The sequence below is a fragment of the Canis lupus genome, chromosome 36, assembly GCF_011100685.1.
Source record: "Canis lupus familiaris isolate Mischka breed German Shepherd chromosome 36, alternate assembly UU_Cfam_GSD_1.0, whole genome shotgun sequence".
NCBI lineage: Eukaryota > Metazoa > Chordata > Mammalia > Carnivora > Canidae > Canis > Canis lupus.
Genome location: NC_049257.1, coordinates 2,551,307 through 2,573,996, shown reverse-complemented (window position 1 = coordinate 2,573,996; position 22,690 = coordinate 2,551,307). Strand labels below are relative to the sequence as shown.

At 37.7% G+C, this 22,690-nt stretch overlaps 1 pseudogene; it reads left to right on the top strand.

The window, feature by feature from the left end:
* Positions 1-512: 512 nt before the first annotated feature.
* Positions 513-1,196, top strand: LOC100686526 (annotated as a pseudogene).
* Positions 1,197-22,690: the final 21,494 nt, after the last annotated feature.

The following is a 22,690-nucleotide window of genomic DNA, read 5'->3' as shown; positions in this document are numbered from 1 at the left end:
CAAGGAGGTTTCAAGAGGACAAGGGGAGGAGTGCTCAGAGAGGGAGGTGCTCCTCCATGTCCACAGGAAACAGACGGCCACTGACAGGCAATGGCAAGCATATAACAATATTCCGCACCAGCTCTTGGACACTTTGCATGCTTGATTGTCCAATAGTAGTGCTTTTAGTAATGGGCTGCGTATCATTATTCTTTCTAATGGTAAGGGCCTAGCTTTGTAATGTGTGTGTTTGTCTTCCCTATGATGAACCCTATGACAGAGTTTGAGGATTGCTTGAACTGTCTTTTCCAATCAGTACCTACCACAGTATCTGACATGTTCTTAGTAAGTGAACAAATTACAGTGGGTGAAACTCCAGAATTACATATTTGTTCTTTACGACTCTGATCATCAAATTTTCATCTAGGTATTGGACAGTGGATCGCTCTAGGGCACTTGAAGATCCAAGGTGATCAAGATGTAGTTTGATCCAAGTCTCTTTAAAAGCAAAATCCAGGGCACTCCAGGTAAAGATGGTGGAGTGCAGTTACAGCTTTTTGTGGACTACATCTGTAAACTTGTGCAGATTGAATGTTTTGGCTGCTGTAGCTGGAGGAGCCCCTTTAGTGGGTATTAAAGCTGCAAGTCCTGTGGTATTAGCGACTGAGAAGAAACAGAAATACATTCTGTGATGAGCAAAGCATACCCGAAGTAAAACCAATTACCAAGCACATAGGCTTGGTGGAGAGTGGCCCAGATTACAGAGAGCTTGTGCAGAGCCCAGAAACTAGCTCAGCGATACTACCTCATTTACCAAGAACCCATTCCCTTATCTCAACTGGCATAAAGAGTAGCTTCTGTGATGCAAGAATACACTCAGGTGGTGTTCTTCCATTTGGAGCTTCTCTACTAATTTGTGTTTAGAATGAGGGGCAGCCATATTTACTTCAGCCATATCCATCTGGAGCTTACTTTGCCTGGAAAGCCATAGCAATGGGAAAGAACTATGTGAATAGGACGACTTCCCTTGAGAAAAGATATAATGAAGACCTGGAGCTCGAAGATGCTGTTCATACAGCCATATTAACCCTAAAGGAAAGCTTTGAAGGGCAAATGGCAGAAGACAATACGGAGGTTGAATGTGCAGTGAAGCCAGATTCGGGAGGCTCACTCCCACTGAAGTTAAGCATTACTTGGCTGCCATAGCATACGAATGAAGTGACTGAAAAATCCGCAATTCCAGATAATCCCTCTACTTAACCATGTTTAAAGTATGTTTTGTTCTGCAGACTTTTTGCATACTTATTTCTGCATGGTTTGATGGACTGATGTTTTTAAAATGACACTTATAAGTCAACCATTAAATAAAAATATATACATAAACAAAAGCAAACTCCAATTGTTGTATGAGGTTTTCTTTTTTTTCTATTATTCCAAATTATAAAGACAAAGAAACTTGAAAAAAAATCTCAAGTGACTTAGCTCACTATAGGACAAAAATCAAATGAGCTATTGTGTTTATAGCACGTATTGTAGAACTGTGTTAAAATGTATTGAGCTTTCTTCATCAGGGATAATGTTTTACATAGTAGGACACTGATACAAGATCATCTTAGCTGCTTTCCCTTTGAAACAATCTTTGGCCAATTTCACAAATCATTTCACAAATAATGTACCTCTACTATGTGCAAGTCACTATTAGTCAGGCTAGCAATAGTTAGAGTGGTGAACAAATTCTTTCCTACCCTGGTAGACCCTATATTCTAGTGAGAGGTACAGGAAATAAACAGAGTAAATAAATAAACTACAAGACAGTGTATGACTACTCCTACTTGTCACTACAAAAGAATTAACTCAAAATGGATCAAAAAGCTAAAATGTGAGAGTTAAAATGTAAAACTCTTAGTAGAAAACATAGGAATAAATTTTATCACCTCAGATCGAGCAAAAAATTCTTACATATGATACCAGAAACCCAAGCAACAAAAGAAAAGTAGATAAGTTGGATTTCATCAAAGTTAAAAATTTTCATGCATCAAAGAACACTGTCAAGATAGTGAAAAAATAATCTGAAGAATTGGAGAAATATTTGCAAATCATATATCTGATAAGAGTCTGGTAGGTAAAATATATAAAAAATTCTTACAACTTAACAAAAAAAGATGAACATCCTAGTTAAAAAATGGGTAAGAGACTCACATAAAGATTTTTTCCAACGAAGATATGCAAATTGCCAACAATTATTTCTAAAGCTATTCAGCGTCATTAGTCGTTAGGGGAATGAAAACAAAAATCACAAGGAGACACCACCTTACACCCACTAGAATGGTTACAAAAGAAAAAATATAAGTGTTGGCAGGATGTGGAGAAATTGGTATCTTTGTATATTGTTGGTGGGACTCTAAAATTGTGCAGCCACAGTGGAAAGCAGTTTGACAGTTCCTCAGAAGTTAAACATGGAATTACCACGTGACCCAGCAACTCCACGCTGAGGCATACACCCAAGAGAACCGAAAACAGGTGTTCAAACAAAACTGTTCGGAAATGTTCATAGCAGCCCTACACACAATAGCCAAAAGGTGGAAGTGACACAGATGTCCATCCACAAATACGTGGATACAGCAAATGCGGTGTGTCAGCATGACGGAATATTGCTCAGCCACAAAATGGGACGAAGTACCGATACAGGCTAAGTGTGAATAAACCCTGAACGCGTGACTCTAAGTGCAAGAGACCGCATACAACACACCACGTATGGTAGGATTCAACTTAAACGAAATAGCCAGAGTCGGGTGTAGAATAGGTGATGGAGTTTGCTGATGGATTATATATGCTACCTTAGAGAAAGACGAGTGAAGAATGACTCCAAAATTTTTGGTCTGAATAACTGGAAAGATGGAGTTGCCATTTGCTGAGAGGAGGAGGGTTGTAAAAGCAGGAGGTTTGGGGGAAAATGAAGTTGGTTTTGGAGAGAAGTTCAAAAGATCTATTTGATGCCCAAGGGGAGGAGTTGCGTAGGTAACTGGCCGGACTGTGCGGTGTTCAGGGAAGAGGCCTGAGCTCCTAAACAAGCTTGCATTTAAAGCTGTATGACCTGAATACAGTCACCAGAGTGTCGTTAGATGTGACAAGAGTTGCAGAGACTGAGCGCTGGGACATTTTCATTTTAGAGCCGGGGGGAGGGGAGGGGGCTGCAAAGGGGCCTGAGAAGAAGCCAGCTGGGATTTTATCCCCTTCTGATGGCTCTAACTATCAGTTTTTTTTTTTTCAGGTAATTATAAATCTAGGTCGACAGGCCAGTCCTGAAGCCCTGGGTCGCAGTTTTCGCTGTCATTTGGACGCGATCCTTGGTTCTGGTGGAGCCTCTCACTCCATATACTACGTTGCTGATTCCCTGTCAACTCCTCTGTCTTAGTCAGTCCTCCTTCCTGCTTCACGTACGCATTCTGTGGGGAATAGCAACACCATTTTCCCAATGACCCAGACTGGAGACCTCAAAAACACATTTGGCCCGTCCTCCCTTATCCCACAACACTGTGGTTCCCACCCTCACCTGGCCACTCACCTGGACCTCTACAACAGCATCTGGGCTCTCCCTTGGCTTCCCCTCGCTCTCCCTTCCAGCCAGCCCTGGGCACCGCTGTAGGTTTGGAGCAGATCTGAGTAAGGTTATTCTTCTGCTTGGTGTCCCTTTCCCGTCACTCTCTCTCCCTCCCTACTCTTTATCCAAATCCTAACCACCTTCCAAGGCCCGTTTCACATGTGCATTCCGACCTGAAGCACAGAGCTTTTATTATCCTCAAGCCACATGAACTATTTCATGACCCTTAGAAAGTTTTACATTTCATATTTCTTATAACCCAATGAGGTTTGGTTAGTTTCGTCAGTTGAGAAGCTAGGCCTCCTTCTTGTAACAACATTTGGAGTTTCTCTTGAGGGAGCTATTTATATTCTATATTCTTCTGCTAGATGAATTTGGGGCTGACCACCCTGTTTGGTACAGAGACAGTCACAGACTCGAGGCCCAAACAGTTCCGCTAAATGCTTCAGGGATGGACAGGTGGACGCCAGCTGGGCAGGTGAGTCACTTTCTGTCCTTTTATCCTGCTTCACTTTTTCAAATAGCCCTTATCATGGATAATTCTACATATTTATTTCTGTATTTGTCTAGCGTATGTTCCGTCACTAGAGCATGGGCTCCACGAGGGCAGGCGCTTTGTCTATTTTGCATACCGGTCCCGTAGCCTCTGAGGCTGAACGCTGCCTCATACTTACCATGCGCTTAATGTTCGCTAAATGACTGAATACATTAGTGACACCATCCCAGGGCTGCTGCAAGAACTATCAGGAAACAGAGTGGTTTATGTCCAGACCTGACATAAGAACTATCAGGCAGAGTGGGAGTCGGGGACTGGTGGTGGTTATTTTGCCACCGCAGAGGGGAGCCTGCCTGAGAAGGGAGCCAACCCTGGGCCGGGCGGTAACCAAGACGGATTTCTGCCAACATGATTTGAATGCCTGGACCCAGCTGGAGGTGCACTTCCTGATGCTTGAAGAATTTGCAGTTTGTGAAGCAATATCTTCTCCCCCACCCCAGCCAGTTTCAGTCACCTGCAGGAGCCCTGATAGGCGGTTCACATCATAGGCCCTTTGTATAGTGTATCATAGAACTGGGCATCGTTCAGCTCTTCCATAGGACTGCAGCTACCTGAGGGAAACGACTGTGCCTTAGGCTCATCTTTACATTGCACCTAGCACTGACTTACTGATTTCCTGTGGTCACCTGGTAATCATCGGACACTTATTGAATTAAAATATATAAAATTATCTGTCTTCATTTGAAAGTCAGAGATACCTTTTCTTACATAGTATTTTGAAGAAAGGTATTATGTCCCTGAAGAAGACGTTTGCAGTGTGTCCACATCTTAGTGTTCTTGAAATGAAGCTTCAACCTCTGAAATATTTTCACTAACGTTTCCTACCATATTCTATAATAATATATTAATCACATTAGAATTTTGGATGAGTCCCAAAAAGTATGTTAAATTTGGCTCCTTATCAAAAGCCTGGGAAAATATTGAAATATCTCTGCTTCAATGTCTAACTTGATATGAGTGCTTCTTTGGTGTGCATGGATGTAAAAAGGGAGGGGAGTCCTACTCATTTAACAGAAGGCATGATGTGTTTTTGGATTCGCAGATTCGTGTAATCCTAATGGTCCGCCATGAACATTCTCATATTTTGGCCTGAATTTCTGCCTGTGAAATTAGAGCCAAATGAAAGGTTATGGCTGTGCCCGAGTTCATTAATTCTCTCTCACTCTTGCTGGTGACCAGCCGTACCTATGGGTTTGCGGGCCACAGTTAGAAGCCAAATGATCTCCCTCGGCAAGAAATCAGCAGTTTTGATCCCCAAAGCGCAGGGTTTTAAATTAATGGAAATAAGCAGCCAAAGATAGAAGGTAGTCGATTCTGGCTCATTAGTATTTCAAGGAGAAGAAAACAAACACTATCTATTTCCCCCAAACATGTGCACATGCCAGAGCCTTGCCTCCTCCTTTGCCTCCTTGTCATTTGAACATTAATGCACATGCTCCGGGGACTGTATTCTAGGCAAGAAGTCAGAGAAACGTTTGACCCAGAAGGAGATTAGAAGTCCCTGGGTGCAGAGCACAGGCCTGAGGTGCCCAGGACGTCCGTGCTGCGGGGAGAAGTGTGAGGGATGAGGCCACGCCTTTCTTCTATGCTCACGTGCGCGGTATCTGACACGAGGTAGAGGCTCTATAACCTATTATTTTCCTTAATAAATGAAGAAATAGAGTCCAGTCACTGTCCCGGAGGCAGAAGTATAATGCTCTAAAACTCAACTTGTTTTTTGTCTTGTTCTGTTTTGTTTTATTCTTTGAGACTTTCTAAGTGGATTTGGTACTCTTCACTGATTAACAGTAATTAGAGTCAAGATTCTTTGTGTTATATTTCATTAATACAGTTATTGTTGCCTGTCAAGATTATTATTATTGTTATTATTTTTAGTGCAGTGCTCTATAGAGTCAAAAAACAGCTGCTCGACGCCTTTTTTTTTTAAATAATTTCAATTCATTAATGTAGAAACTTCTCAGACTTATTTTCCCTTCTAGGTTATGAAGCTGTAACTCCTCGGAAAACCCCCAACATTCTTCTTCTTCTTCTTTTTTTCCCTAATTACCCTTCTCTGGATAATCTCCAGTTCCTCCAAGTGATTCTTTCAAGGGTATAAAATCCATTACTGCAGGCTTTCTTGGACAATAACAATTCTGTCCTTGCCCTTTGGTTGACAGAGTAACATGCCCAACATTCTGGTAATGTGAGGGCCGAGGGACCCGACAGTTGTTTTCTCCCCATACTCAGTTGCCAGTTTAAATACTATCAATGTTTCCAAATTTATAGCACTGTGGTCTCACATTGACTGAAAAAAAGTCTTATATGGAAGCAAGAGTTGTGTTTTTTATTTTTATTTTTTTTTATTTATTTTTTTTACTATCGTCCACCAGTTCTTATAATATAAGAGAGGCAATTTTCCAATTCTTGCAAACACATCTGTAGGCTGGCGCCCCAACATCAGGTGCTACAGTTCACGCTTGTTTAAATGGAAGAAGCTGGTCAAGTACCAAGCACCTGCTCGAAGTATTCCATATGATTTTCCTCTCAGAAGGAATGACCAAGCTGAAGCAGCTGTGGGTAATTTCATTCGCCAAAACAAGCTGGAAGCAAAAAGGAAAAATAACATAATTAAAATCCTAAATGGAACTCAGTACAATCTCATTAATAAGCTACAAAGTATTTAAATAGCTAGCATGCCTCTGTGCTTGCCAGTATTACCACATCATCAAGAAAGTGAAAAATGGACATACATGTTATTCATTAAGTCTAAAGGTAGGAAACTTGTGGGCTGATTAATTCAAGTAGGTAAATGAAGCCAAGAAGTAGAGGTATGGATCACTTGATGGAAAATAACCAAGTAAGTCCTTTGCTAGCTCACCTGTCTGCTTGGTGTATGATCCATAGGATAGATAGATAGATAGATAGATAGATGATAGATAAAATCATCTATCTATGTATCTATCTATGTATCTATGTATCTATCTATCATCTATCATCTATCTATCCACAACCCTGAGATTGTGACCTGAGCTGAAGTATTTGCTCAACTCTAGAGTGCTAAAAAAGAAAATCAGAAAATTCCAACAATCACTAAGCCAGAAACAATATGTGGTAATTAAAAACTTCTCCCATTCCCTTATATACATCACTTTGTAACATGACCTTGCTGGTCCTCTTAACCAGCGAACTTTTATTTCTTCACCAATTGAATTTGGACTTGCCTCTGTAACTTGCTTTGGCCAAAGGAACATTACCAAATGTGACTCAAGCAGAGGCTTGAAAATGTATATTGGGGTCTGTGACAGTTATTTTGTGTGTTACTTGACTGGACTAAGGGAAATCCAGATAGCTTGTTAAAATATTATTTCTTGGTGTGTCTGTGAGGGTGTTTCCAGAGGACACTAACATTTGAATTAGTGAAAGACATGGCCTTAAATGAACAATAAAGGAAAGGAAGGGCAAATTCGCTCTCTCTCTCCTTGAGCAGAGACAACTATATCTTCTTCCATTCTTGGTTCTCAGGCCTTCAGAGAGACTGAATTATATTCCTAGGTTTCCAGGTTCTCCATTTGCAAATGGCAAACTGTGGAACTTCTCCACCTCCATAACCACATTAAGTCAATTTCTATAATAAAAATCCTCTTTATATGTATCTCTATATATTCTATTGATTCTGTTTCTCTGGAGAATCCTATTATAGGGCCTTACTCTCTCTTCCTGCTGTGAACCCTGAGAACTCCAAGTGAAGAAGTATGGGCTAATCTAGGAGAGAGACAAGAGAGAGAGAGAGAAACTCAAACATTTCATTCTCTCCATTCAAACATCATGCAGAGAGAGGCTCAAACATTTTGGCCATCAAGGCCACAGCTCTAGACATTTTAGTGAAGCCAAGCTAAACCACGAGCTTAACCATCCTAGACCAGAATTGCCAAGCCCCCAACAGAAACATGAGAAATAAATTGTTTTGGTTTTAAGTCACTAAGTCAGCAGCAAAGGCTAATTTATACACAATAAAATAATTATTTATATAATTAAAATTCAACTGTAAAACGTGGCATGTGGTGGTAAAATGATTAGAGAAATTATACAAAGGTGAGGTTGGGTGGAAATGCCTCAAATGCCAGTGAGGTTTGGTGATGGGTGCAGAATATTTTGCAAAGTTTTTTTTTTTTTTTTTTCCTGCTTCATTTTCATCCCCAAACCATCTGCAAATCCTGGTCACTTTATATTTAGATTCCTGCAAACACCTTCTTATGCATCTTCCATAAGATTTGTCGTTTTGTCCATAATCCAAATAAGTATGCTTAGAGCCATTTGAGTTATATATAAATTCTTTGAGGAATGGAACTATACTTAGTATCAAGATTTTTTGATTGTTCAAATAAAGTATTTCACCTTGGAAGCTAAATAGATAATACGGTGATTTTAAAGTATATCCACAGATTCTTTGACCACAGTCCCCCAGTTCAAAAGGTGGAGCCCACATGTGAAATAATTAGTTTCCAATCAAGGTATAGTCTGTTTAATGGGCCTCGGCACAAAATGTCATTTGTCTCTTGCTCAATTGAAAAAGGCTGGACTTAGTGGCTTGCTTCTAATGAATAGGTTGTAGTGGAAGGGATGGCAAGTGACTTCTGAGGCTAGGTCATTGAAAAAAATAGAGTCTTTCTCTCTCTTGGATTATTCACTTTGGAGGAGGGGAGCAGACTTGTCGGGGCAATCGAGTAGTCCTTTGGAGAGGCCCACCTAGTGAGTGACTGCATTTCCCACCATCGACCAGCACCAACTTATCAGCTCATGTGAATGAACTACTTTGGAAAAGGATTCTCCAGTCCAAGTCCCAAATCAACGCCCCAGCCATTATCTTGACCACTACATAATGAAGGGCCTCAAGGCAGAACCATCCAGCTCCGGGCTGCTCCTTAATTCCTAGTCCTGAAAAACTCCGAGATTTTTAAAATGTTTCTTGTCTTGAGCTACCAAATTTTAAGGTAGTTTGTTTTACAGCAATAGATAACTATTATACAGAATAAGAAAAGGATGGCATTTACATAGCCCTTTTAAAAATAAAGATTATAAGTCGATCAATCAAATTTTGGTACAACAGCTACAGCAAGGAAAGTTAGTAGTTCCAATCCTTTATCTAGGAATCCAAATGTGGACTCACACACACATTTAGTGTTTTGCAATGATGCCATTATCTAATCAGCTGTCCTTATTCAAATTCTGGCAAATGTTGCAATAATCATCTCTATAGAAGGACACTGATCATGTATTACGGGTAGGTATTTTGCTTCTCTAATGCCCTTTAAATTTTTAACAGTCACAAAGCCTTTATTTTTTTGAAAATTAAAAACTATTTATTTTATTTTTCAACTTTGTTAAGGTATATTTAATATGTAAAGAGTTGTGCATATTTAATGTATATACATTAGTTGTATATATTTTGAGTTTGGATATTATGCATATACCGATGATACCATCATCACAAACAATACAGTAAACATATCTATCACCTCCGAAAGATTTCTTGAGTCCCCTCACTTTTTTTATTTTCCTTTCCCTGTGGTAAGAACACTTAGCATGAGAGTCCAGGATAGACAAATATATAAAGACAGAAAGTACCTTGAAGGACATCTGGGAGGTGATAGTTAAAAGGTACAGGTTTCCTTTTGAGATGATGAAAATATTCTACAGTGGGTTGTGGTGATGGTCACATATCTGTGTGAATATACTGAAAAGCATACATTTTAAATGCGGAAATTGTATAGTATGTGAATTATTACATACATCTTGATGAAACTGTTAGAAAAAAAGTTCAACTAATGAAACATTGACAACATGCTTTCAGGCTCTTTTTAAAAATTTTTTTAAAAAATTTAAGGACTTATTTATTTTAGAGAGGAGAGAGTGAGCAATAGAGAGAGAGGTGGGGGCATAGGGAGAGGGAGAGAGAGGCCTAAGCAGACTCCACACTAAGTACAGAGCCCAGCATGGGGCTCCATCTCACAACCCGAGATCACAACCTGAGCTGAAACCTACAGTGGGATGCTTATCAGATGGAGCCACCCAGACACCCCCAGATTCTTCATTAATGTGTAGGATGTAGATACAAAACATTTGATCTGTGATTGGTAATTTCAAATTCATGTTTCATGTTAGATTTGTGTTAGATTATACATATCCTCAACTTCAAGAATAAAATTTCCCAAAGAAAGTTTTATTAGAATCACAAGACTAGAGTTGAGTTAAGCAGAACCAGCTCAGGCTTGGAGTTTTTGCTCACATATCCGTGGGTCTACTCTTTGCATACAAACCAAGACATCATAACATCACAAGGCAAGAACAAGCTAAACTACTGGCTAAACAAATCAAATCTTGAAAAGTTAAAGGCTTTCTTACTTTTCCAAATAAAACAGATGGGACACTATTCCAGAACTCTAGGGACAAAAATCTCAGAATACAGATGTCGATGTTATTTGAACCATGTTTGAGCATGCATGCTAGTATACTGGTCCTACCCATCACCAAATCAGCTCAACCCGAGGATGACCTGGGGTTGGATGGTTTCCCCATGTCTTTTCGTCCACATTTTCCTTCCTACAAGCTATCAGCTGAAGGCTTCTTACCATTCACAGCTGTGTATAGTCAATAGTCTATCACTTCTATCTTCTATAATCTACTATCACTAAGTATTAAATATTCCTTAATAATATATTAAAGGCTATCATATTTCTTCAATCCGCAAATCTGTGGCCTATTTTAATGTTGAGAGACAGCTCTTGGTGTTTTGCCACCCAAATATAATAGGTTTGTGTACCACTTAAGACCCCACAGGACTGGGGATTCTTTAAATTGGCACAGATTGGGAAAAGCACTGGAGATGTCTGGAAGGACAGGTAGACTTGGTTTGGGGAGACCCTTGAGAGAAGCGGAAGGGAGGAAAAATGGAGCAGAAAAGGACTGGGGTGTAAGAGAATGGGGCACAGCAGGCAGCTGCGGTAGTGGTTTCATTTTCTTTTCCTTGCTACAGATCATTGGTACTGATGGCAACCTCTTTCCATCATTCCCCTCCCATGGCACTTGCCTCGCTCAGGCTACACTTGAGATTTCTGGGTGGGGTGAGCCAGTAGAGGTTATAGCCCCCAGGAATGTTCCTGAGAGCCAGAGCGCTCAAGTGCCTGGAGAGGAGGGCACCATACACAGCCAAGATCAGGGACTTGAAGTCTGCCAGCAGAAGCCTGGACGTGCTGTCGCCTCTGCTTCCCTGACAGCAGAGTTGGTGCTTAAGAGACAGCCTGGAAGCAGACCTTTGTTCAAGTCAAAGTTCTACAATTTACTAGCTGCATGATCTTGGGCCAGTCACTTCACTCCTGTGAAACTAATTTAAATATAAAATGAGGATGATAGTAACATCCAGCTCATACAGTTATTGTGAGAATAACAATGATTCTCACTACTACTACTAACATAAGAATAGTGTCTGATACATAGTTAGCAGCAAATACGTGAGAGACATTTTTATGATTGTGTTTAGGCCTCCTTACCCATCCAGATGGAAACGGGTCCTGGAAGTGGGGCCCTGGACTTTATTTTTCCATTCAGCACACCAACAAACGTTGAAACTTTTTGATCACCTTAACATCCTGGCTATAGAGCCATCTGGAATACTGGCTGGAAATATTTTGAAAGACTTGATAAAAGCTCATTGGGATAATTTCTCAAATGAAACGACAGCTGTGAATGGATAAGAAGCCCTTGCCCATCACATTTTGGGCAGTTCTAAAGCATGTAATGTTGACAAAGAATAAATTATGGAGGCCACTTTAGATGACTTTCTAATTTATCCAGCAATGCCAATTTGGTTAGAAATTAATTCTCAGCATTTCACATTTCTTTCTTTCTTTCTTTCTTTCTTTCTTTCTTTCTTTCTTTCTTTCTTTCTTTCTTTCTTTCTTTCTTTCTTTCTTTCTTTCTTCTTTCTTTCTTTCTTTTTTTAAGATTTATTTATTTATTTAGAGAAAGAGAGCAAGCGTGAGTGCCTGAGTGGGAGGAGAGGCAGAAACTCCCACCGAGCAGGGAGTCCAAGGACCCGGGGCTCCATCCAGGAACCCTGAGATCATGAGCAAGTGGAAGGCAGATGCCTAACCGATTGAACCACCCAGGTGTCCCAGCATTTCACATTTCACTGAAGGAAGGTAAGTATCTTTTGAACTTTTCTTCCATATACCCACAGGATTTGGGATTTTTTAATGCTGATTAAAAGAGAAAATAATCTTATTGACATGGACCATCTCATGTTGGGCCAAAATAAGTGGCATCATGGTTAATAGTCTCTAATTAACAGCTGGTTATAAATAGTTCTATGCTTTTAATCGAGGAAATTGTTTTCTGGTATGTGGTATTTGAATTCGTAGTTTACATACAGGCAAGTGTTACTGGTTTTAATTTATGTCAATGGCATAAAGTTTAAAAAACATCTATTATTTTAAAGTGAGTTATTTTAAAGAAAAAAAGAAGAAAATACAGGACGGGTAGCACGTGGCTATGGTATGACCGAACCCAGCCATATAAGTGCATCCCTGGCTCAGATCATCGGGTTTACTGTGGGCTTAATAAATGCTTTGTGTGTACATGAGCGGGATTTGCCTTTTTCAGTGCATTCCTGCCACATTCCCAGTTCCAAGAAATGCACGTTCTCTGAATCTGCCATTCTTAGTGTGTACTTTTACTTCTTGAACTTGGACCTGCTTTTGAGTCTTTCTTTTTTTTCTTCTTTAGTATTTTTAAGTATTTTTGAGCAATTTGAGATCGAAGACAGCTCTGTATTGTTCTTTCTCTTTGCTCTTTACCCTTTTCTTTTCCCATGCATTGGAAGCTCCAATATCCAGTTTCTAGGACTTTCACTGCTCTATACTTTTTGTAGCCTCCAGGACATGGCACGGTGTCTGATATGTAAGTGCTAAATAAATAGAAGTTTAAGATGGATCATAGAGTTAACTTAGTGCCTCCGTGCATTCCAACTTGGTAGAGCCCTAAGTGTGGCTAGCATGTGCAGGTTGGCCAGTTCTTAGCTCTCATCTTTCATTACCTTCTTATTACTCATCATCCCTTTTGTGTTACATTTCCTTCTTAGAAAACATTTTTCACTTTTCTTCCGGGATTCCATTCTCTCCTGATTTTCCTTCTACTGTACTTGTGACTCTTTCCCAGTCTCCCTTATTCTCTTCTTTTCAGACTGTTGATGTAAGTGTCCTAGGGCTCAGTGTTTGCACTTATGATTTACGCTCACTGGACAAGCTTATCAATTTGTTCAGTTGTTAAGGCCAAAAATGTCAGAGTCATTCTTGAGCTCTTTATTTTTCTCCTATTACATATCTAATCCTTGAGCAAACTTTATTAACTGTATCTCCAAAATATATGCACACTTCTACAATCCTGATGCAAGCAACAATTATATTATGCTAAGATTATGGCATTATCTCCTGAATCACATGTTTACTTACATTCCTGTCTTTCTATACTTTATTCTCAAAAGTCATTTAAAAAATCACTATTATCATGTCACTTATCTTTCACTTCACATAGATGATATCTGTTTTAATTGTTCTCTAGTTCTCTTATCATATTTATTCCCAGCATCAGTATTGGTCTAGGGCAGCTTTGTATTGTTGATATGTATAGGTATTATCGATATGCAATAATCCGTACATAGTTAAAGTATCCAATTTGATGACTTTTGACATATGTGTTCACCACCATGCAACAATCACCACAATCAAGATGATGAAGATATTCATTACTCCTCAAGTTTCTCTCTGCTCCCTCTTCCTGCCCTTTGAATCTCCACTTCCATTTTCCTGGCCTCCACTGATCTGCTTTCTGTCATATAGCTTTTTTTTAATTTTCAAAAATTTTATATATGGAATGATATGGTATGTATTCTTTTTTTTTTGTATTCTATTTTTGTCCTAATTCTTTTATCTAGTATAATTGAGATCCGTCCATGTTGTCCTGTGTATAAATTGCCTATTCCTTTTTGTTGCTGAGTACTAATCTATTACGTGAATATACCGTGGTTTGATTTTCCATTATGTGGAAAGGTGATGGGCATTTGAGTTGTTTCTAGTTTCTAGTTTTTGGTACTGATAAAAGAACTACTGTGAAGATGCTTGTGTAAGTCTTTATATGGACATAGTCTTCCATTTCTTTTGGGTAAATACCCAGGAGAGGGATGGCCAGATCATATGGTAGATGGCTGTTTTACTTTTCGATAAACCTCCAATCTGTTTCCCAAATTGTTTTACCAATTTACCTAACCACCAGCAGCGTATGAGAGTTCCAGTGCCTCCACGTTCTCACTAACACTTGCTGTGGTCAGTAATTTAATTTTAGTCACCCTAATATGTGTGTGGTAGCACTTCAGTGTGATTTTAATTGGGATTTTACTAATGAGGAATAATGTCACATGTCTTTTCATGTGTGTATTTTTCACCCCTATATCTTCCTTGGTGAAGTGTCTTTAAAATCTTTTGACCATTTTCTTATTAGGTTATTTTCTTATTATTGAGTTTTGAGAGTTTTTAAAAAACAATCTTGGATAAAAATATTTTTATCAGATATATCATTTGCAAATATTATCTCCAAGTTCATCGCTTGTATTTTCATTTTCATTATTTTAACAGTATTTTTTGAAAAGCGGAAGTATTACATTTTGATGAAATCCAATTTACCTGTTTCTCTTTTAAGAGTCCTACTTTAGGTGTTGTGTCTAAGAAGTCTCAGCCTAAGTCAAAGTCACAAAGATTTTTTTCCTATATATTCTTTCAGAAATTCTATAGTTTTAGGGCTTACATTTAGGTTCTATGATCCTTTTTAAGTTAACTTTTATACATGGCGTGAAGTACAAATTGAAGTTCCTTTTGTTGGCATATGAATATCAATTATTCCAATTCCATTTTTTGAAAACACAATTATCTCTCCAATAAATTGCTTTCTCATCTTTGTAAGAAATTAGTTGTCTGAGTATGTGTGGATCCATTTCTAGAGTCTCTATTCTATTTCACTGATCTATTTCTCTATCTTGATGCCATATCCACACCATCTTGTTTATGCCTCATATTCTAATAGAACAAACTATATTATTTCCCCATTTATTTAGTTTATCATGTGTTTTCCCCCAACTCTTGGGAAGCAAGCTCCACAAGGGAGGAGGTTTTTGTCACTTCTGTTCTCTGCTTTTTCCCAGAATACCGCCTATTTCAATGTAGTTACTTGGTACATTTTGTTAAATGAATAAATTAATAGAGAATTCAAGTGAAGAGATGATTAGCTTTTGTCAAATTGAAGTGACAGCAGAACCCCTAGGGAGATCTGGTTTTTGAAAATATGAGACAGATAAGAGATAGACATCTGGGAGATATCCGCATAGAGGATAAACTTCTTAGGGTCTTTTCATTGTTTCAGATGACTTAAAGACAACAGCAAGGATATTCATATTCTGGGTATTGCTTCTCTGGAAAAGCCAGTCACTGGTGTCTGCATGGCATAAAGAGTAGAGAAGGCAGGATTTTCCCTTTTGAGGTGTCTGGTATATGAGACTATGCAACTCTGCACCTTGTCCTAGTTTAAAGCCCTCTCTACTTGCTTGACATCTGACTGAGGCATGATCCCTTTCTTTTCTTTTCATTCAGCCTTGATCTTCCAATTGGCCTTTGACTGCTGACTTCTGTACTTTACTTGGTTCCAGACTGTCTGCTTGGCTGACCCTGTGCTTAATTCCTGACCTCTCCATGACTCTTAGGAACCAAAGCTTGAACCCTAGACTGACTGCTGTCCACAGTTCAGTCAGAAGATGGAAGCCTTTAGAATAAATGAATCATCAAAGGGAGGAGAATATATATTAATATAAAAATAGGTCTCTGGGTCAAATCTTGTGAAATGTTCAAAGTAGTAGAAAGGAAGAAGGGAATAAAAAAGAAAGAAAAGGTGGGAGAGCATAAAAGAGAGTTTTAAAAAGAGAGAAAATATTTTCATGAAGAAAAGATTAGTCAACTGAATGAAATATCGTAGAGGATAAAGAGTGAGTCAAGTCCATTGAACTGTGCAAACGGAAAGCCATTGGTGACCTTTAATTACATCCTGAAATTTACTTGCTAGATAATTTTGGTACTGGTTTGAATGTGCTTCTTCACCATTTAGAAATGAACATATGTTTCTATATGTGTAAATGTAAGCATTTTGAAGAGATAATTTGGCTTAATCCTCACTGGAGGTAGGAAGAAGCGGGGTGTGTGTGTGTGTGTACTTGTCGTGCATGTGTGTCTGTGTGTAGGTGGCTATGGGGAGGAGAAGTACTTAGGATTTACATTTTTTTCTTTTGTCTTCTTTTCCCTTCTTCTTCCCCCGTATAACAAAATCAAATGGCACAGAAGTAGGAAGCCATGGTCTGGTTTGAGGGATTTGCTCTGGGTCAGGCAAGTATTTTCATGTTTGCTGTGAAGAAGAAAAAAAGAACGCCGGCTTTTTGCTCACCCATCTCAAATTATAATTTACTGCTCTTAAGGGCTAGCAGCATTTGGAGATCTGTGTTCTATTTCATTCAATGGGCTTAGCCCCATTCAGATGGTTTACATGACAGAGTGGTCTCACACAGTTCTTTCAAAAGTTTAAATCTGGGCTTAAGAAGCTGAAGTTGGCAGCAAGATGTGATTAAGCATATCAGAAGGACAAAGATAGTCTTGTGTTTTCACGACTGCCAGGGTTTAAAGGAGTTTATTTCAGAGATATATATATATATATATGTAATATGAAACTTATACATATATATAATTTATAGCTATCATGTTAATGAAAATATTATGGCTTGATAATGTAAGGGGATAACTAATTTAAAGCCAAAAGTATTTGGATGATTACATATCAGTTTTTGTAACTGAAAATACTTTTTGGCCAACATTTTAGTGACCCGATTTACAAGCTGCTTTTTAAAAGACAAGACATACATAGACACACACTTGCACACACATTTAAGATAGGGGCTAGGAGAAAAAGTACTCGTTTTGGGGACCTGTTTGATTGTATGCCACAATTCAAGGTAAGCAGGTGGCCTAGTGCAATATAAAAGGCTTGCTAAACAAAGAATTTTATTTCCTGGTTGGTGCCTGCAGGGGAGGAATTATGAAAGGAAAGCAGAAACCTGACAGCCAAAGAGAGTCCAGAATTTTGGAATGAAGTGTTTTTATTGATTTTAAAAGGTATGCAAATTAATTACAATTTACAAACAAACCTAAGCTTTTGAAAATGATAGATGATTAAAAAAATAGTAACAGGTGAAAAAAATAGTTCATTAAATCCTATGAGAAATCATAGCTGTAGCTCAATAGAATGGTGTTACTTTATTTTATCAGAGATAACAGATTTTGTAAGAAGCCAAATAAATACACATTTTGAAAGAGTGGTATATTGCTTAGTTACCTATTCTTCTGCATAAACTACTAGTGAATAGATCAAATGGGAAGAACAAACATCTTTGGGGGATTACACCAAATTCTACAGTGTTTTGTGCCACAAACACTAGTTTCAAGTTATTTCTAATAGGAAAGACCATCTACCTCAAGCTAAATAAAATCTTCATTTTAGTAGTCATACTGAATAAATACCGTGTGCATTTCTGAAATTAATAGTTACTTGAAGCCACAAATGCCCACATTTGTTTTCTTATTTTCATAGATGATTTCACTAAGCAGAAGCCCTTGTTAATCCTACATTCACATAGATAGAAGGTCAAAGTTGGTCAGTGAGCCAAGAAATACCATATCAGGGTTTCTTTCCTCTTCAATTGAAAAAGGTATAAATTGTGGAATTAGTGTATTGATTGAAGGCTACAACTTCAAGCAATCAGTTTTTCTGGGTTGACAAGATTATTTTATCCTACTTTTCTTTTATTATTATGTGTAGTATTTGAGTCATCCTTCAGGCAGATGAAGTGACAGCTTGATTTAACTCAATAAAATCCACCAGTTAGGTAACCTACTGAGCCGAACAAAAGATGAAAACAACTGCAAGGGGCAGGTGCACTGTTAGTTTAGGCGAGCAGAGGAGTCTGAAGAAGAAGAAAATATTAACAGAAATTATGCTCTAATCAATGCATTTCTATGGAAACTTGAGAGAAATTTATAAAACCTTCTTGCTGGGCAATTGAGCAGATAATGCCTTTGCTTTAAAAACAAAACAAAATAAACACATCTTTAAAACCAGACTATGTGCATGAAAAGCAATGTCTCCATAATGGCTGTGCTTTTGTTTAATTGCAGCAAGTCAAATAATCTTTAATTTCTTAGTATATTTGAGATGAAAACACCGCATGATGGATTTGTGGTGGTTTGGAAATTAAAACTATAATTTGTGTATCTTTCATTGAACCTTTGCTTTCTCACATTGTATCCAATTGATGTCTTTTATGATTTCTTAAAATGTCTTTGAATGTTTACGAATAATATCAATTTGAATTTCCCTAAGACACCTAAACACATAAGTCATTGTGGGTAGTTTGTTTGCAGAACTAGAAGAGTCTTATCGTTTTAAATGTTGATTTAATGGAACTGAAGTCTTTATTTTAAGCTCTTCAGGCCTAAGGATGCTCATTGTTCTTTGATTACATATAAGACTTTCATTAATGACAGTGAGAATGTCTCCAGGGGCAACTGGGAGCAACGTGTGTGAGCAGAAGTTTGCTTTTAAATTAATGGTTTCATTAATGCTCAGATTTTGGAGTTTTAGAGATCACATTATTTATTGTATTGGCTTGAATAGAATGGGGTTGGAAATCCTGGAGGAGTATGAGTGAAATTTCTGGTGTGGTTGTGGAGTGGAAGGAGGGCTGTAGTTTCACTGTTAAAAGGAAAATGTTGGGAATTCCTTTCATGGCAGTACTCTTAGGTTTTATATGAAACTGACCTGGTCTTTGTAGGAAGAAGCCATTTTGTATGTAGCTCAGATACGTGAGCACCAACTTTTTACATGTCTTCCAGAATTCTCCTCAATAAGCAATACTGGTATTAAATAACTTTCAGAAACACTTCTTGTAAAGCTAACAGAAAAGTTGCATGGAATGGCAAATAGATTTTTCCTTGCATACTAATTTTGACCAATTGGTAGTGTTCTCCTGACATGAGATGTGGATGATTCTGACATTCTCTCCAGGGTTAGCTGGAACAAATACAAGGAGGCATTAGTGACAACTGCTTTGAATGCAGAATGGGGAAATTATGGCATATGGGCTGCGACATTGTCACTACTTTTTTTTTAAAGAGGTATAATTAATATTTATTTGTGAAATTAGTAGTTTTTCTTTAGCTCTTATCTTTGTCCTCCTCTGACTTTTCTTTTCCACACATATTTCTGTCATCAGAAGTTTCCACAACTAAGGGGATTTCTGATGGGTAAGGGAAGTGGTATTGACAGTGCAATTGCTTGGGTTGCATTCACTCCACTGGCACAACAATGGTGTGTTAAGCTAAAACTTTTGGAAGGGGAACAGGTTAGTGGTACTAATGGGGCAGGTGCCCATTTATTGGAGGCACTGACATTACAAAGATTGATTATTTTCAAATACTTTTCATTTCCTTTATGACCCAAGGAATTGGAAGTACCTTGGAAAGCTGTGGTTAATATAAAGGAAATTAAAATTGCATGCCTAAGGATGTAAGCTTTCTATACCATTAAGTTTAAGAGAGAGAGAGAAAGAGAGAGAAAAGGAAATATTTTGTTTAGAATCCATCTGGGATTGCCTTCTTAGAGACAATTTAGTGACTTTGTCTGAGATATAATTTAGAAGGTACTATCAGATGTCCTTCATCTAATAATTCAGCTCCTGGTTGAGTGAGATGTTGAAACTAGTTAAAGTTAATGTCATTTTAAAAAACTACGTTAGGGAATGAATGATTTGTCAGGGAAATCATGTCTAATGCTGACGTTTTAATCCACATTCTCCCACATGTGCTCCATTTTATATTTGTGGTCATTGTGGAAATGAAGCAATTATAGAACTCCTAGTTTAATTTTAGACTCTGTATAGATTTTTTATTTAGTTTTACTTATTGTAAATTGAAGTATACTTCAGTGTGCAGTTTGATGAGTTTGACGATTACATACACCCACGTTTTGATGATCCAAACAAGATGAAAAACACATCTATCACTTCAGAAAGTCCCTTCCATGTTCTTTTAAAATTAATTCCAGACTCCTCCCCAACCATGTCCCTAGGCAAGCAGTGTTTTGATTTCTAATACCGCAACCCCCCCCCCCCCCACACACACACCTTTTTTCTTTCCTTATTTCTGGACTTCCTATAAATGGCATTATATATATGCATAAGTTTTGTTTTGCATCTGTCTCCTTTTACTCAAAATGATGTTCTTGAGATTCATTTATATTGGTCCTTCTTATTTCTGAGTAATATTTCATTGTATAAAAACATCACAGTTTATGTATTTATTTTATTGTAGAGTGTTTGGGATGGTTCATGTCTGGTTACTATGCATAAGGCAATTAAGTACCAGCTTTTTGTAAACATCTGGTTTCAATGATTTTGAGAAAACCTATGAGTAGAATTGCTAGGTCATAGGTTACATGTATGTTATGTTTTTAAAAGTTACTTGAAAATTTACAGAGATAACTTTTTATTTTATTTTTTTGGAGTACAGTTCTGTGAATTTCCACACATATCCCCTCTTTGTGGGGATAGAGATTGTTTAAGAAAGCATCCGGCTCTTGGTTTCAGTTCAGGTCATGATCTCGGGATCGTGGGATTTAGCCCCACATCAGCCTCCATGTTCAGCGCAGAGTCTATTTGGGATTCTCTCTCTCTCTCTCTCTCCCCCCACTCCCACTGCCACTCCCCCTGCTCTCTGTCAAATAAATAAATAAATAAATAAATAAATAAATAAATAAATAAATAAATAAATAAAATCTTGAAATACTTCTGTAAATTTTGAACCAGGTTGTTTATCTGCTTTTTTTGGAAAAAGATTTTTAAAAATTTAAAGAAAAATCTTTATTTCTTAATTTATTTATTTCCAAAATTACATTGGTGCTTTATTTTACTTCCAGCTAACAAAATTGAGCAGTTATTGTATAAATATATTTTGAAGCTTTGAACTAAATTATTAGGAAGACTAACAGCAAGAGAAGATAATGAATGCTATCGTTCTTAGCAAATATTTCTACCAAAATTTACAAGACAATTTGAAGCTTAAAAAGCATTTTATAGAAATGATTTTATTAGTAATTTTTGGACTCCTTATTTTTAAAAGGAAATTTTAAGATTTAACGAGTGCTATTTTGATTTTAGAGATTTTGATGATATATACCTTTTTTCTTTAAATGGCGCATGCTAGGGTGTCTGGGTGGCTCAGTCAGTTGTGTCTGCCTTTGGCTCAGGTCATGATCCCAGGGTCCTGGGATCGAGCCCCATGTTGGGCTTCCTGCTAAGTGGGGAGCCTGCTTTTCCTTCTCCTGCCCCTGCTCATGCTCACTCTCTCTCTCTCTTAAATAAATAAACATTTAAAAAAAATAAATTATGCAAGCTTTTATTTTGTCTGGTAAAAATATTGAAAACCCAATATGAAAAAAATAAAATAATTCAATATATAATTGCAAAATAGTATAATATAAAATAATTATACTATAGTATAATGGTTTTATCATCTTAATGAGACTATTATTTTTTGTATTTATTTATTTTCAAAATAACACATTTATTTGGAATTAGTAGCAAGATTTGTGGTATTTTAGCTGCTTTCTATTAAGTTCTTTAGATTCTATCAAACAGCGCTCGACTGTGCCATGTAATCAACTCCTTAGACATTTTGAACAAAATTGTGATGTTCCCGTTAACACAAATTCTGATTATGAATAAATCTTGGACTAGATTCATCTTTTATGAAACATCTATGGTGAGCTAATACTACACAATGGCCTTTTTACATATTATATTATTTAATCCTCATAGTAATTCTGGGAAGGTATCACTCATTATATGCTACTAAATATCTTTTTTATAAATTAGGGTATCTTATTCTATTGGGCTGCTATAACAGAATGTCATAGACTAGGTGGCATGAGAGCAACAGAAAAAAACCCAAAAGAAAACTAGGGGTGGTAGAAGGGGAGGAGGGCGGGGGGTGGGAGTGAATGGGTGACGGGCACTGGGTGTTATTCTGTATGTTAGTAAATTGAACACCAATAAAAAAAAAAAAAAAAAAGAAAAAAAAAAAAAAAAAAAAAAAAAAAAAAAGAAAAAAACCCAAAAGAACAACAGATATTGATTTCTCACAGTTCTGGAAGTTGGGAAGTCCAAGATCAAGGTACCAGTAGATTCGGTGTCTGGTAAGGTCTCACTACCTGGTTCATAGCTGGCCGTCTTCTCCCTGTGTCCTCCCATGGGGGAAGGAGGATCTCTCCGGGGTCTCTTTTTAAGGACCCTAATCCCATTCATCTTTATAACGTAATTGTTTCCCAAATGCCTGCCTCCAAATACCATCATGCTGGGTGCGAATAAAGTTTCAGAG